This window comes from Somniosus microcephalus, chromosome 4, assembly GCF_052327205.1.
Source record: "Somniosus microcephalus isolate GS21.2 chromosome 4, FLI_Smic_1.0, whole genome shotgun sequence".
In the NCBI taxonomy this organism is placed as follows: domain Eukaryota; kingdom Metazoa; phylum Chordata; class Chondrichthyes; order Squaliformes; family Somniosidae; genus Somniosus; species Somniosus microcephalus.
Window position 1 is genome coordinate 82,964,468 of NC_140990.1, and position 13,212 is coordinate 82,977,679.

Consider the following 13,212-nt stretch of genomic DNA (forward strand, 5'->3'; position numbering starts at 1 on the left):
GACCCTTCGTCAGAACTGCTTGTTCTTTAGTGTCAGCCAGTGGCTCAGTTGGTAGCACTCTCGCCTCTGAGTCAGAAAGTTGTGGGTTCATAGTCCCACTCCAGAGACTTGAGCACAAAAATCCAGGCTGACACTCCAGTGCAGTGCTGAGGGAGTGCTGCATTGTCGGAGGTGCTGTCTTTCGGATGAGACGTTAAACTGAGGCCCTGTCTGCTCTCTCAGGTGGATGTAAAAGATCCCATGGCACTATTTTGAAAAAGATAGGCTTGCATTTATATAGTGCTTTCATGACCACCAGACGTTTTGAAGTGCTTTACAGCGAATGAAGTACTTTTGAAGTGTCGTCACTGTTGTAATGTGGGAAAGAGCAGTGGAATTATCCCCGGTTTCCATTCAATGTGTTTATTGATCAATTAATATAACAAAATGATAGATTATCTGGTCATTATTACATTGCTGTTTCTGGGAGCTTGCTGTGCGCTAATTGACTGCCGCGTTTCCTACATTACAACAGTGACTACACTTCAAAAGTACTTCATTGGTCGTCCGGTGGTGGTGAAAGGCGCTATATAAATGCAAGTCTTTCTTTCTTCACTGGTCTCACCAGCGACCTCTTCTGGCTGATTGACAGCCGAGAGTCTGTGCATGCACACATGGAGCGGCGGTTTGGGCCGAGTCCGGCACAGCGACCCCTCCCGGTCACCAAGTGTAATAACCGCGCATGCCCATAGGACACCAACCCCCCTCCCCACTCGGAGCTGCGCCTGCGCACTCGGATCCTGACGGACGGAGTCGGCGCGGGGCATTCCGGGGAAAGACCTTGGTGTCAGTTACAGAGTCGCGATCGTTGATGCAAAGTGAGTTTTCTCCGCTCCGATTGGGTGGAGAGTCACGCGGGGTGGGGGGGAGGGGTGGATCGGGAGAGAATAAAGAGAAATAGAAAAACCTGAGAGTCCGCGAGGCCCCGGACCGAGCGCAGTCAGTTGGAAGGAGCACGTTATCTCCTCGGGGACACGTGACCCGGGCCCGCGGCCTGATTGATGGGAGCTTCCGACCAATAGGGAGCAAGCGGGGCAGGGCTGGAGGAGCAAGCCGGTGGCGGGTCCTCCAACCAATCGGGGAGCCCGAGGGGCGGGACTAGCACCGGATGTTTGTCTGATCCGCAGGGCAACGAGTTTCTCAATTCAATTCAATTCAATTTTATTTGTCACTAGCTGGAGTACCCGGCGTTGCCGAGGGAAATGAAGAAACCTCTGCCATGTTTATAAAACTGTTTATGAAACTGTTGGGCTTGAAGAACTCTTCCTAAGCACCCAGGAGGTGGTTCTTTAACTTCGTTTTTTGTTAATGGAGGGGGAAGGAGAGAGAGAGAGAGAGGGACGGAGAGAGAGGGGGAAGGAGAGAGAGAGGGGGGGAAGGAGAGAGAGGGTGAAGGAGAGAGAGAGAGAGGGGGAAGGAGAGAGAGAGAGAGGGGGAAGGAGAGAGAGAGAGAGGGGGAAGGAGAGAGAGAGAGGGGCAAGGAGAGAGAGACAGGGGGAAGGAGAGAGAGAGAGAAAAAGAGAGAGAGAGGGGGGAAGGAGAGAGAGAGGGGGTAAGGAGAGATAGAGAGAGAGAGGGGGAAGGAGAGAGAGAGAGAGGGGAAGGAGAGAGAGAGAGGGGGAAGGAGAGAGAGAGGGGGAAGGAGAGAGAGAGAGAGGGGGAAGGAGAGAGAGAGGGGGAAGGAGAGAGAGGGAGAGGGGGAAGGAGAGAGAGAGGGGGAAGGAGAGATAGAGAGAGAGAGGGGGAAGGAGAGAGAGAGAGAGGAAGGAGAGAGAGAGAGGGGGAAGGAGAGAGAGAGAGAGGGGGAAGGAGAGAGAGAGGGGGAAGGAGAGAGAGAGAGAGGGGGAAGGAGAGAGAGAGGGGGAAGGAGAGAGAGAGAGAGGGAAGGAGAGAGAGAGAGGGGGAAGGAGAGAGAGACTGAGAGGGAGAGAGGGAAGGAGAGAGTTAGGGAAGGAGATAGAGAAGAGAGGAAGGCACCCCGGGGAAGGGGTTGGACTCAGAGCCCGGCCGCGGTGACCCGGAGCCCCCATGCGCGGCCTAGCGCCTCAGGCCCGGCCAGACTGAGTGCTCCCAACATTGGAATAAATATGGCATAACAATGATTATAGAAATACAGTAATAATAAATAAAACAACAGTAATAAATAATAATAAATTATACGTTCATGAGTCTTATGGCCTGGGGGTAGAAGCTGTTTCGAAATCTGCTGGTACGAGACCGTATGCTTCGGTATTTCTTACCGGATGGGAGCAGGGCGAAGAGGTTGTGGCTGGGGTGGCTTGCAATTTTAATGATTCTCAGGGCTTTCCCCGGCACCTCTCGGGGTAGATATCCTGGACAGCAGGTAGTTTAATTCCTATAGTATGTTGAGGGCCCGGGGCCAGGGGAGGCTGTGGGCCTTTATTCCCCTTATTGGACACAAGGCTCTTTGTCTCAGAACACACTGGCTCAGGTTTTAATTGAGACTTTTTAAATTCATCAATAAAGGCAGTTAAACCCCGTGCTTCTGTAGAACAAACTTTCTAATATTTTATAGAATCATAGAATGGTTACAGCACAGAAGGAGGCCATTCGGCCCGTTGAGCCCGTGCCGGCTCTCTGCAAGACCACTTCAGCTAGTCCCACTCCCCCACCCTTTCCCCGTAACCCTGCACATTTCTTTCCTTCAGGTACTTATCCAATTCCCTTTTGAAAGCCGTGATTGAATCTGCCTCCACCACCCTTTCAGGCAGTGCATTCCAGATCCTAACCACTCGCTGCATAAAAAAGTTTTCCCTCATGTCGCCTTTGGTTCTTCTGCCAATCACCTTAAATCTGTGTCCTCTGGTTCTCGACCCTTCCGCCAATGGGAACAGTGTGGTAAACCACTGTTGTTAGTATTGTTGTTCACTGTGTTAGTATTGTTGTTCACTGTTGTTCACTCTTGCACATTGTTGTACTTGTCTGTGCATGCCTCAGCTGACTCCGCCCCTGGCTCCACCCACATGGCCGGGTATAAAGGTGACTGCTCGGCAGCCCCCTGCCCTTTTGGATACCAGGCAACCACGAGAGGCATGCTCTGTTCTTTGGTAATAAAAGCCTGTTTGTTACTCACTTAACTCCCAGTCTTTTGTAGTAATTGATAGTGCATCAAACAGTTTCTCTCTATCTACTCTGTCCAGAACCCTCATGATTTTGAACACCTCTACCAAATCTCCTCTCAACCTTCTCTGCTCTAAGGAGAACCACCCCAGCTTCTCCAGTCTATCCACGTAACTGAAGTCCCTCATCCCTTATCCCTGGAACCATTCTTGTAAATCTTATCTGCACCATCTCTAAGGCCTTGACATCCTTCATAAACTGCGGTGCCCAGAATTGGACACAATACTCCAGTTGAGGCCGAACCAGTGTTTTATAAAGGTTCATCATAACTTCCTTGCTTTTGGACTCTGTGCCTCTATTTATAAAGCCCAGGATCCCGTATGCTTTTTTAACCACTTTCTCAACCTGCCCTGCCACCTTCAACGATTTGTGCACACATACCCCCAGGTCTCCCTGTTCATGCACCCACTTTAGAATTGTACCCTTTAGTTTATATTGCCTCTCCTCATTCTTCCTGCCAAAATGTATCACTTTGCATTTTCTGCATTAAATTTTATCTGCCACGTGTCCGCCCATTCCACCAGCCTGTCTATGTCTTCCTGAAGTCTGTCACTGTCCTCCTCACTGCTCACTATACTTCCAAGTTTTGTGTCATCTGCAAATTCTGAAATTGTGTCATTGATATATATCAAGAAAAGCAGTGGTCCTAGTACCGACCCCTGGGGAACACCACTGCACACCTTCCTCCAGTCCGAAACACAACTGTTCACCACTACTCTCTGTTTCCTATCACTCAGCCAATTTCATATCCATGCTGCCACTGTCCCTTTTATTCCATGGGCTTCAACTTTGCTGGCAAACCGATTATGTGGCACTTGTCGAACACCTTTTGGAAATCCATATACACCATGTCAACCACATTGCCCTCATCAACCCTCTCTGTTACCTCATCAAAAAATGTAATCAGAATCAGAGCAGCTGGGACGGCGGATGTGCGGTTAGGGCCCCGGCACCAGGAAACCTGAGCGGGGAGACAGAGGAAAGGGAAACAAGGATAAAAGCAAAAGACAGGAAGCAGAAAAACAAAAGTGGCAGACAGAGAAATCAAGGGTTGAAATCAAACATGGCCACAGTAAATAATAATTCTAAAAGATCTAAGAGCACTAAAAAAACAAGCCTGAAGACTTTGTGTCTTATATTTCTTAAGGCTAAAGGGATCAAGGGATATGGGGAGAAGGCAGGGACAGGGTACTGAGTTTGGATGATCAGCCATGATCTCATTGAATGGCGGAGCAGGCGCAAAGGGCCGAATGGCCTACTCCTGCTTCTATCTTCTATGTTTCTATGTTAATGCGAGGAGCATTCGTAATAAGGTGGATGAATTAGCTGCACAAATAGAGGTAAATGAATATGATATGATTGGGATTACGGAAACATGGCTCCAGGGTGGCCAAGGCTGGGAACTGAACATCCAGGGGTATTCAATATTCAGGAAAGATAGGCAAAAAGGAAAAGGAGGTGGGGTAGAATTATTGCTGGTTAAAGAGGGGATTAACATAATTGTAAGGAAGGATATTAGCTCTGATGATGTGGAACCTGTATGGGTAGAACTGAGAAATACTAAGGGGTAGAAAACGTTAGTGGGAGTGGTATAGAGACCTCCAAACAGTAATGCGGAAGTCGGGGATGGCATTAAAAGGGAAATTAGAGAAGCGTGCAATAAGGGCACAGCAGTTATCATGGGTGACTTTAATCTACATATAGATAGGGCTAACCAAATTAGTAACAATACTGTGGAGGAGGAATTCCTGGAGTGTATACAGGATGGTTTCCTGGACCAATATGTCGAGGAACCAACTAGAGATCAGGCCATCTTAGACTGGATATTATGTAATGAGAAAGGATTAGCAATCTTGTTGTGAGAGGCCCCTTGGGTCGGAGCGATCATAATATGATAGAATTCTTCATTACGATGGAGAGTGAAGTAGTTGACTCAGAGACTAGGGTCCTGAATTTAAATAAAGGAAACTACGATGGTATGAGGCGCGAGTTGGGTAGGATTGATTGGGGAATGTCACTCAAAGGGTTGACGGTGGATAGGCAATGGCAAACATTCATAGATCGCATGGATGAACTACAGAATTTGTTCATCCCAGTTTGGCATAAAAATAAAACAAAAAGGTGACTCAACTGCGGCTAAAAAGGGAAATTAGGGATAGCATAAGATCCAAGGAGAGGACATATAAATTGGCCAGAAAAAGCAGTAAACCTGAGGATTGGGAGCAGTTTAGGATTCAACAAATGAGGACAAAGGGATTAATTAAGAGGGGGGAAATAGAGTATGAGAGTAAGCTTGCAGGGAACATAAAAACTGACTGTAAAAGCTTTTATAGATATGTGAAGAGAAAAAGATTGGTGAAGTCAAGCGTAGGTCCCTTGCAGTCAGAATCAGAGGAATTTATAATGGGGAACAAAGAAATGGCAGTCCAATTAAATACATACCTTGGTTCTGTCTTCCCAAAGGAGGACACAAATAACCTCCCAGAGATGTCGGGGAACATAGGGTCTAATGAAAGGGAGGAACTGATAGGAATCAGTATTTGTAGGGAAATGGTGTTAGAGAAATTGACGGGATTGAAGGCCGATAAATCCCCAGGACCTGATAATCTACATCCCAGGGTACTTAAGGAAGTGGCCCTAGAAATAGTAGATGCATTGCTGGTCATCTTCCAAAATTCGATAGACTCTGGAACATTACCCATGGATTGGAGGGTAGCTAATGTTACCCCACTATTCAAAAAAGGTGGCAGAGAGAAAACGGGGAATTACAGACCGGTAAGCCTGACATTGGTAGTGGGGAAAATGCTAGAGTCCATTATAAAAGATGTAATAGCAGAGCACTTGGAAAACAGTGACCGGATCAGACAAAGTCAACATGGATTTACAAAAGGTAAATCGTGCTTGACTAATCTACTGGAATTTTTTGAGGATGTAACTGGTAAAATAGATAAGGGAGAGCCAGTGGATGTGGTGTATTTGGACATTCAAAAGGCTTTCGATAAGGTCCCGCATAAGAGATTAGCATTTAAAGTTAAGGCACATGGGATTGGGGGCAAGGTATTGACTTGGATAGAGATCTGGTTGGCAGTCAGAAACCAAAGAGTTGGAATAAATGGCTCTTTTTCCGAGTGGCAGGCAGTGACTAGTGGGGTACCACAGGGATTGGTCCTTGGACCCCAGCTATTCACAGTATATATTAATGATCTGGACGAGGGAACTAGATGTAATATCTCCAAGTTTGCAGACGACACAAAGCTGGGTGGGCGTGTGTGCTGTGAGGAGGATGCAGAGAAACTCCAGGATGATTTGGACAGGTTGGGTGATTGGGCAGATGCATGGCAGATGCAGTACAATGTGGATAAATGCGAGGTTATCCACTTTGGTGGCAAAAACAGGAAGGCAGATTATTATCTGAACGGCAATAGATTGGGAAAAGGGGAAGTGCAACGAGACCTGGGCGTCCTTGTGCACCAGTCCCTGAAGGTAAGCATGCAGGTGCAGCATGCGGTTAAGAAGGCAAATGGTATGTTGGCCTTCGTAGCGAGTGGATTCGAGTACAGGAACAAGGATGTCTTGCTGCAGTTGTATAGGGCCTTGGTGAGATCACACCTTAAGTATTGTGTGCAGTTTTGGTCGCCTTATCTGAGGAAGGATGCTCTTGCCATGGAGGGAGTGCAGCGAAGACTCATCAGACTGATACCTGGGATGGCAGGAATGACGTATGAAGAGAGATTGGGTCGATTGGGCTTATATTCGCTAGAGTTTAGAAGAATGAGAGGGAATCTCATTGAAACTTATAAAATTCTAACAGGACTAGACAGACTAGATGCAGGAAGAATGTTCCCGATGGCGGGGGAGTCCAGAACCAGGGGTCACAGTCTAAGGATAAGGGGTAAGCCATTTAGGACAGAGATGAGGAGGAATTTCTTCACCCAGAGAGTGGTGAACCTTGGAATTCTCTACCACAGAAGACAGTTGAGGCCACTCATTAAATATATTCAAGAAGGAGTTGGATATATTTCTTAAGGCTAAAGGGATCAAGGGATATGGGGAAAAAGCAGGGACAGGGTACTGAGTTTGGATGATCAGCCATGATCGCATTGAATGGCGGAGCAGGCTCGAGGGGCCGAATGGCCTACTCCTGATCCTATCTTCTATGTTTCTATAGTCTGAAATTGTTGAACTCAATGTTGAGTCCAGGAGTCTGTAAAGTACCTAATAGAAAGATGAGCTGCTGCTCCTCGAGCTTAATTGGAACAGTGTAAGAGGCCAAGGTCAGATGGAGACCGGAAGCTCGGGGTCACCCTTACAGACTGAACGGAGGTGTTCCGCAAAGCGGTCACCCAGTCTGTGTTTGGGCCCCTCAATGTAGAGGAGACCGCATCGTGAGCAGCGAATACAGTATACTAGATTGCAACAAGTACAAGTAAATCGCTGTTTAACCTGGCATGAGTGTTTGGGGCCCTGGACGGTGGGAATGGAGGAGGTAAAAGGGCAGGTATGGCAGGTAAAAGGGGAGGGGAAGGGCTGTTGGGGGTGATTGAGGAGTGGACCAGGGTGTTGCGGAGGGAGCAGTCCCTTCGGAATGCTGAAAGGGGAGCGGAGGGGGAAATGTGTTTGGTGGTGGGATCGTGCTGGAGGTGGCAGAAATGGCAGAGGATGATCCGTTGAATGTGGAGGCTGGTGGGGTGAAAGGTGAAGACAAGGGGAACCCTATCGTGGTTCTGGGAGGGAGGGGAAGGGGCGAGAGCAGAAGTGCTGGAAATGTCAACCACAGTAGAGGTGAATCCTCGGTTGAGGAAAAAGGAAGACATGTCAGAGGCACTAGTATGGAAGATGGCATCGTCAGAACAGATGTGACAGAGACAGAGAAACTGGGAGAATGGAATAGAGTCCTTACAGGAAGCGGGGTGGGAGGAAGTGTAGTCCAGGTAGCTGTGGCAGTTAGTGGGCTTATGGTGGATGTTTGACGATAGCCTATCCCCAGAAATGGATACAGAAAAGTCGATGAAGGGAAGAGTCGGAGATGTACCGTGTGAAGGTGAGCATGTGCGGCGCCGAGAAAGTTCCATCGATAGTGGTGCATGCACGGTGTCAGCGTCAACTTAGCACGGCGGCTGGAGCACGGGGGCTTGTGGGTATTGCAGCCACCATTACTGTTGATCCTTTCAACCAACCTGTGCAGCAGCTGGAGCCTGAAAATCAGCTTCATTGCTCGTGGGCTGGGAAAGGGGAACACGGGCAACATTCTCTCTCTTACCCCTTTCTAAACTCATTTTACAGGATTTTAGAAGTGGAGCATTTACAGACAGGAAGCTCACACCAAACATCACGTAAAGGGGCAGTTACACTGCTGGGACCCCCAAATAGACAGGGAGATCGAAGAGAAAATAATTAGGCAAATTTCTGAGATGTGCAAAAACAGTAGGGCAGTAATAGTAGGAGATTCCAACAACCCTAACATTAACTGGGATAGAATCAGTATAAAAGGTATAGAGGGAGCAAAATACTTAAAATACCTTCAGGAGAACTTTTTTAAACCAGTACGTAGCAAGCCCAACAAGGGAGGGGGTGGTTCTGGACTTAGTTTTAAGGAATGAAGCTGGATAGGTGGAAGGGTTATCAGTGCAAGAGCATTTTGGTGGTAGTGATCATAATTCAGTTAGAATTAGCTTAGTTATGGAAAAGGACAAAGATAGACCAGGAGTAAAAGTTTTCGATTGGGGAAAGGCCAATTTTAATAAACTGAGATGTGATTTAGCAAAAGTGGACTGGAAACAGCTACTTGAAGGTAAATCAGTGTCAGAGCAGTGGGAGGCATTCAAGGAAGAGATAGTGAGGGTTCAGAGCAAATATGTTCCCAGAAAGAAAAAGGGTGGGACTCCCAAATCTATACAGGGTTTGTTGGGAACCTGTGCAAGGAGACAGAGGAAAGGGAAGCAAGGATAGTAACAAAGAAATCAAGGGTGTAAATCAAACAGGGCCACAGTAAATAAGAATTCTAAAAGGACTAAGAGTGTTAAAAAATCAAGCCTGAAGGCTTTGTCTTAATGCGAGGAGCATTCATAATAAGGTGGATGAATTAGCTGCGCAAATAGATATAACCGGATATAATTGGGATTACGGAGGCATGGCTCCAGGGTGACCAAGACTGGGAATTCAACATCCAGGGGTATTCAATATTCAGGAATGATAGGAAAAAAGGAAAAGGAGGTGGGGTAGCATTGCTGGTTAAAGAGGAGATTAACACAATAGTAAGGAAGGATATTAGCTCTGATGATGTGGAATCTGTAATGGGCAGAGCTGAGAAATACCAAGGGGCAGAAAACGTTAGTGGGAGTTGTATACAGACCCCCAAACAGTAATGCTGAGGTTGGAGATAGCATTAAATGGGAAATTAGAGACGCATGCAATAAGGGCACAGCAGTTATCATCGGTGACTTTAATCTACATATAGATTGGGCTAACCAAATTAGTAGCAATACTGTGGAGGAGGAATTCCTAGAGTGTATACGGGATGGCTTCCTGGACCAATATGTCGAGGAACCAACTAGAGATCAGGCCATCTTAGACTGGGTATTATGTAATGAGAAAGGATTAATTAGCAATCTTGTTGTGCGAGGCCCCTTGGGGAGGAGCGATCATAATATGATCGAATTCTTCATTAAAATGGAGAGTGAAGTAGTTGACTCAGAGACTAGGGTCCTGAATTTAAATAAAGGAAACTACGATGGTATGAGGCACGAGTTGGCTAGGATGGATTGGGGAACGTTACTTAAAGGGTTGATGGTGGATAGGCAATGGCAAACATTTAAAGATCACATGGATGAACTACAGAATTTGTTCATCCCTGTTTGGCATAACAATAAAACAAAAAAGGTGACTCAACCATGGCTAACAAGGGAAATTAGGGATAGCATAAGATCCAAGGAGAGGACATATAATTTGGCCAGAAAAAGCAGCAAACCTGAGAATTGAGAGCAGTTTAGGATTCAGCAAATGAGGACAAAAGGATTATGAGAGTCAGCTTGCAGGAAACATAAAACTGACTGTAAAAGCTTCTATACATATTGATGTAAGAAAAAGGAGACTTACCATCAAGTAACTTTAAAGTAAGCTTTAAGTAACTTATAAACACACTATATACAAGAGAGGTCTTTACCATGCCTCTGGTAGAAGCCTCTTACAATACTGAACAGACCAGTATTTATACCAGTCCAACAGGAAGTGACACATGACAGGAAGTGAGGTATGTACACAGTTCATAGTTCATAGTTCACAGTTCACAGGAAGTGATGACATAACTCCCCGGAAGTTATTATTTTTATCACATTCTTCCCTCCTGCAGGTTTAGGAGGCTGTGGTCTACCTTTTGGTCCGCAGCCGCCGAACAAGGAAGAGTCGCACCCGTTTGGATTCCCGTCGTAGAGGGTCGCTGGTCCGCTTACATGTGGTTGGCCATTGGCCAGAGTCCGTGTGGCCTGGATTGCCCTGTGAAGGGTCGGGGAGATCATGGCTTCGAGTACGAGCCCCAATAGGTTCAAAGTCAGACTGCCTCTGTTCAGAGGGAGGTGCAGAGCTGGTCTGTGGCGGACCAGTACTTTCATGCGTGGTACTGGGAGGGTCGCAACCTTGAGCACGGGGTTCTACCGGCACCAAGCTAGTTGGTGTCCGATCAGGATCCTGGAGAGGGGTACCCGATAGGTCCCAAGAGTTTCCTGGTGAAATGCCATCACCCGATGTCCCACTAGGTCCTGGTGGGCAGGGAGCCAGATCCCGTAATGATACGGTAGATTCTCGGCCGTCGGAATATCGTATGTTTGCATAGGTGGGGTTGGCATCGGTTAGTTCGACCTCGTCTACAAGAGGGTCATTTTTAGACGTCCGAACGTATCTTCGGAGTAATACAGGTCCAGGAGTAGTTAGCCATGACGGGAGTGATGTCCCATGAGATGAGCGACGCTGGAATCCAAAGAACCGCTCATGAGGTGTAGTATTTGTGGCTGTAGAAAGCAGGGACCGTATAGAGTGCAATGCATCCGGAAGCACTGTTTCCCATTGCTGGTCTGGTAGGCCCCGAGATCTTAAAGCGAGACGTACGGAATTCCAGATGATACCGTTATACCTCTCTACCTGCCCATTTCCGATGGGATGGTATGGTGTTGTTTTGCTTGTAGCAATTCCCCGTTCTGAGAGGTAGTCCTTGAGTTCCCTCGACATAAAGGATGGACCCCGATCTGAGTGAATATAAGCCGGCATGCCACAGAGAGAAAATACCTGCTCAAGGCAGCAGATTACTGTGGACGCCAGCATATTGGAGCAGGGGAAGGCAAACGGAAAACGTGAATATTCGTCGATCATGGTGAGCAAATATGTGTTCCGAGTTGAAGAGGGCACTGGGCCCTTAAAATCGATGCTAAGTCGTTGCATCGGTTGGGTTGCATGTATGAGTATACCATCTGAGGGGCGGAAGAACTGAGGTTTTAATTCCGCACAAAGCCGGCATTCTGAGCATATTTTCTTTACATCTCCAGTGGAAAAAGGGAGATTCCGTGATCGTACGAAATGTAGCATGCGCGTAACGCCAGGATGGCACAAACCATTGTGGACATCCATGAGGGTGGAGGATGACATAGTGGAGCAGAATGCCCGTGTGAGGGTGTCCGGGGCCACATTCTCCTTGCCAGGCCGATAGAGAATGGTATAACCAAACGAGGCCAGTTCCATCCTCCAAAGTTGTATTTTATTATTCTTAATTTTGGTTCGTTTTCGATTATCGAGCATGAAGGCGACTGATCGTTGGTCCGTGATCAATGTAAAGTGCTGGCGAGCTAGAAAATGGTTCCACTTCCGTACTGCCTCTATGATGGCTGTGGCTTCTTTCTCAACCGGAGGATAATGTAGCTCGGCACCTTGTAAGGTCCTGGACATAAATGCTACAGGACGACCTTCCTGATTCAGAGTAGCCGAGATCGCCACCTCCGAGGCATCATATTCAACCACGAAAGGGAGATTCTCATCAATGGAGTGAAGAGCCGCTTTCTCCAACTGTTTTTTGAGAAGGTTAAAGGCTGCAACAGCCGCTGTTCCCAGTGGAAATGATCTAGCATGCAGCAAGGGTTGGATTTTGTCCGAAAAATGAGGAATCCATTTAGCGTAGTATGCAAACAGACCGAGAGCCCGACGTAAAGAAGCCGGATTCTTAGGTGACAGGAGCTCTTGGAGCGGGCGAAGTCTTTCTGGGTCTGGCTTAATGATACCATTGCCTACGCAGTAGCCAAGGATGTTGATGGTCGGTCGCGACTCAACAGATTTGGATTCATTCAGGGTCAAATTACGGCGATGGAGGGCATCCCGAAATTTTTGGAGGTTGGAGTCGTGTTCCTGTTGATCGTGACCTGCAATGGTAATGTTATCAAGATAGGGAAAAGTGTCCCTTAGGTTTTCCTGCTTAACCAGGCCATCCATTGCCCGTTGAAAGACAGCCACTCCATTAGTAACCCCGAACGGGAGGCGACGAAATTGGTACAGCCGTCCATTAGCCTCAAAGGCTGTGTACTGCTTATCTGAGACCTTCAAGGGTAACTGATGATAGGCACTTTTTAAATCGTAAGTTGAGAACACTTTGTATTCGGACAGTTTATTAACCATATCATCAATGCGTGGCAATGGGTAGGCGTCCAAGTCGGTATATTGATTGATGGTTTGCGAATAATCGATGCATAGTCGCTGTTTGTGAGGTTTTAGAGGGTTCTTGACAATGACGACTTGAGCCCGCCAGGGCGACGAACATGGTTCAATGATATCCTCTGCTAGAAGTCGAGAGATTTCAGCCGCAATAAAAGATTGGTCTTCCTGATTAAAGCGCCGCGATTTCGTTATTATCGGTTGGCATTGAGGCGGAATACTGGCAAATAATGAGGGTTCATCAAGTGAAGCTGCTGATAATGCACAAAATGGTAATTTAGACGGTATATTAGAAATAGTAAGTCCGGGTTTGGATCCACCAAACTCAATGGTGAGTTTCTTATG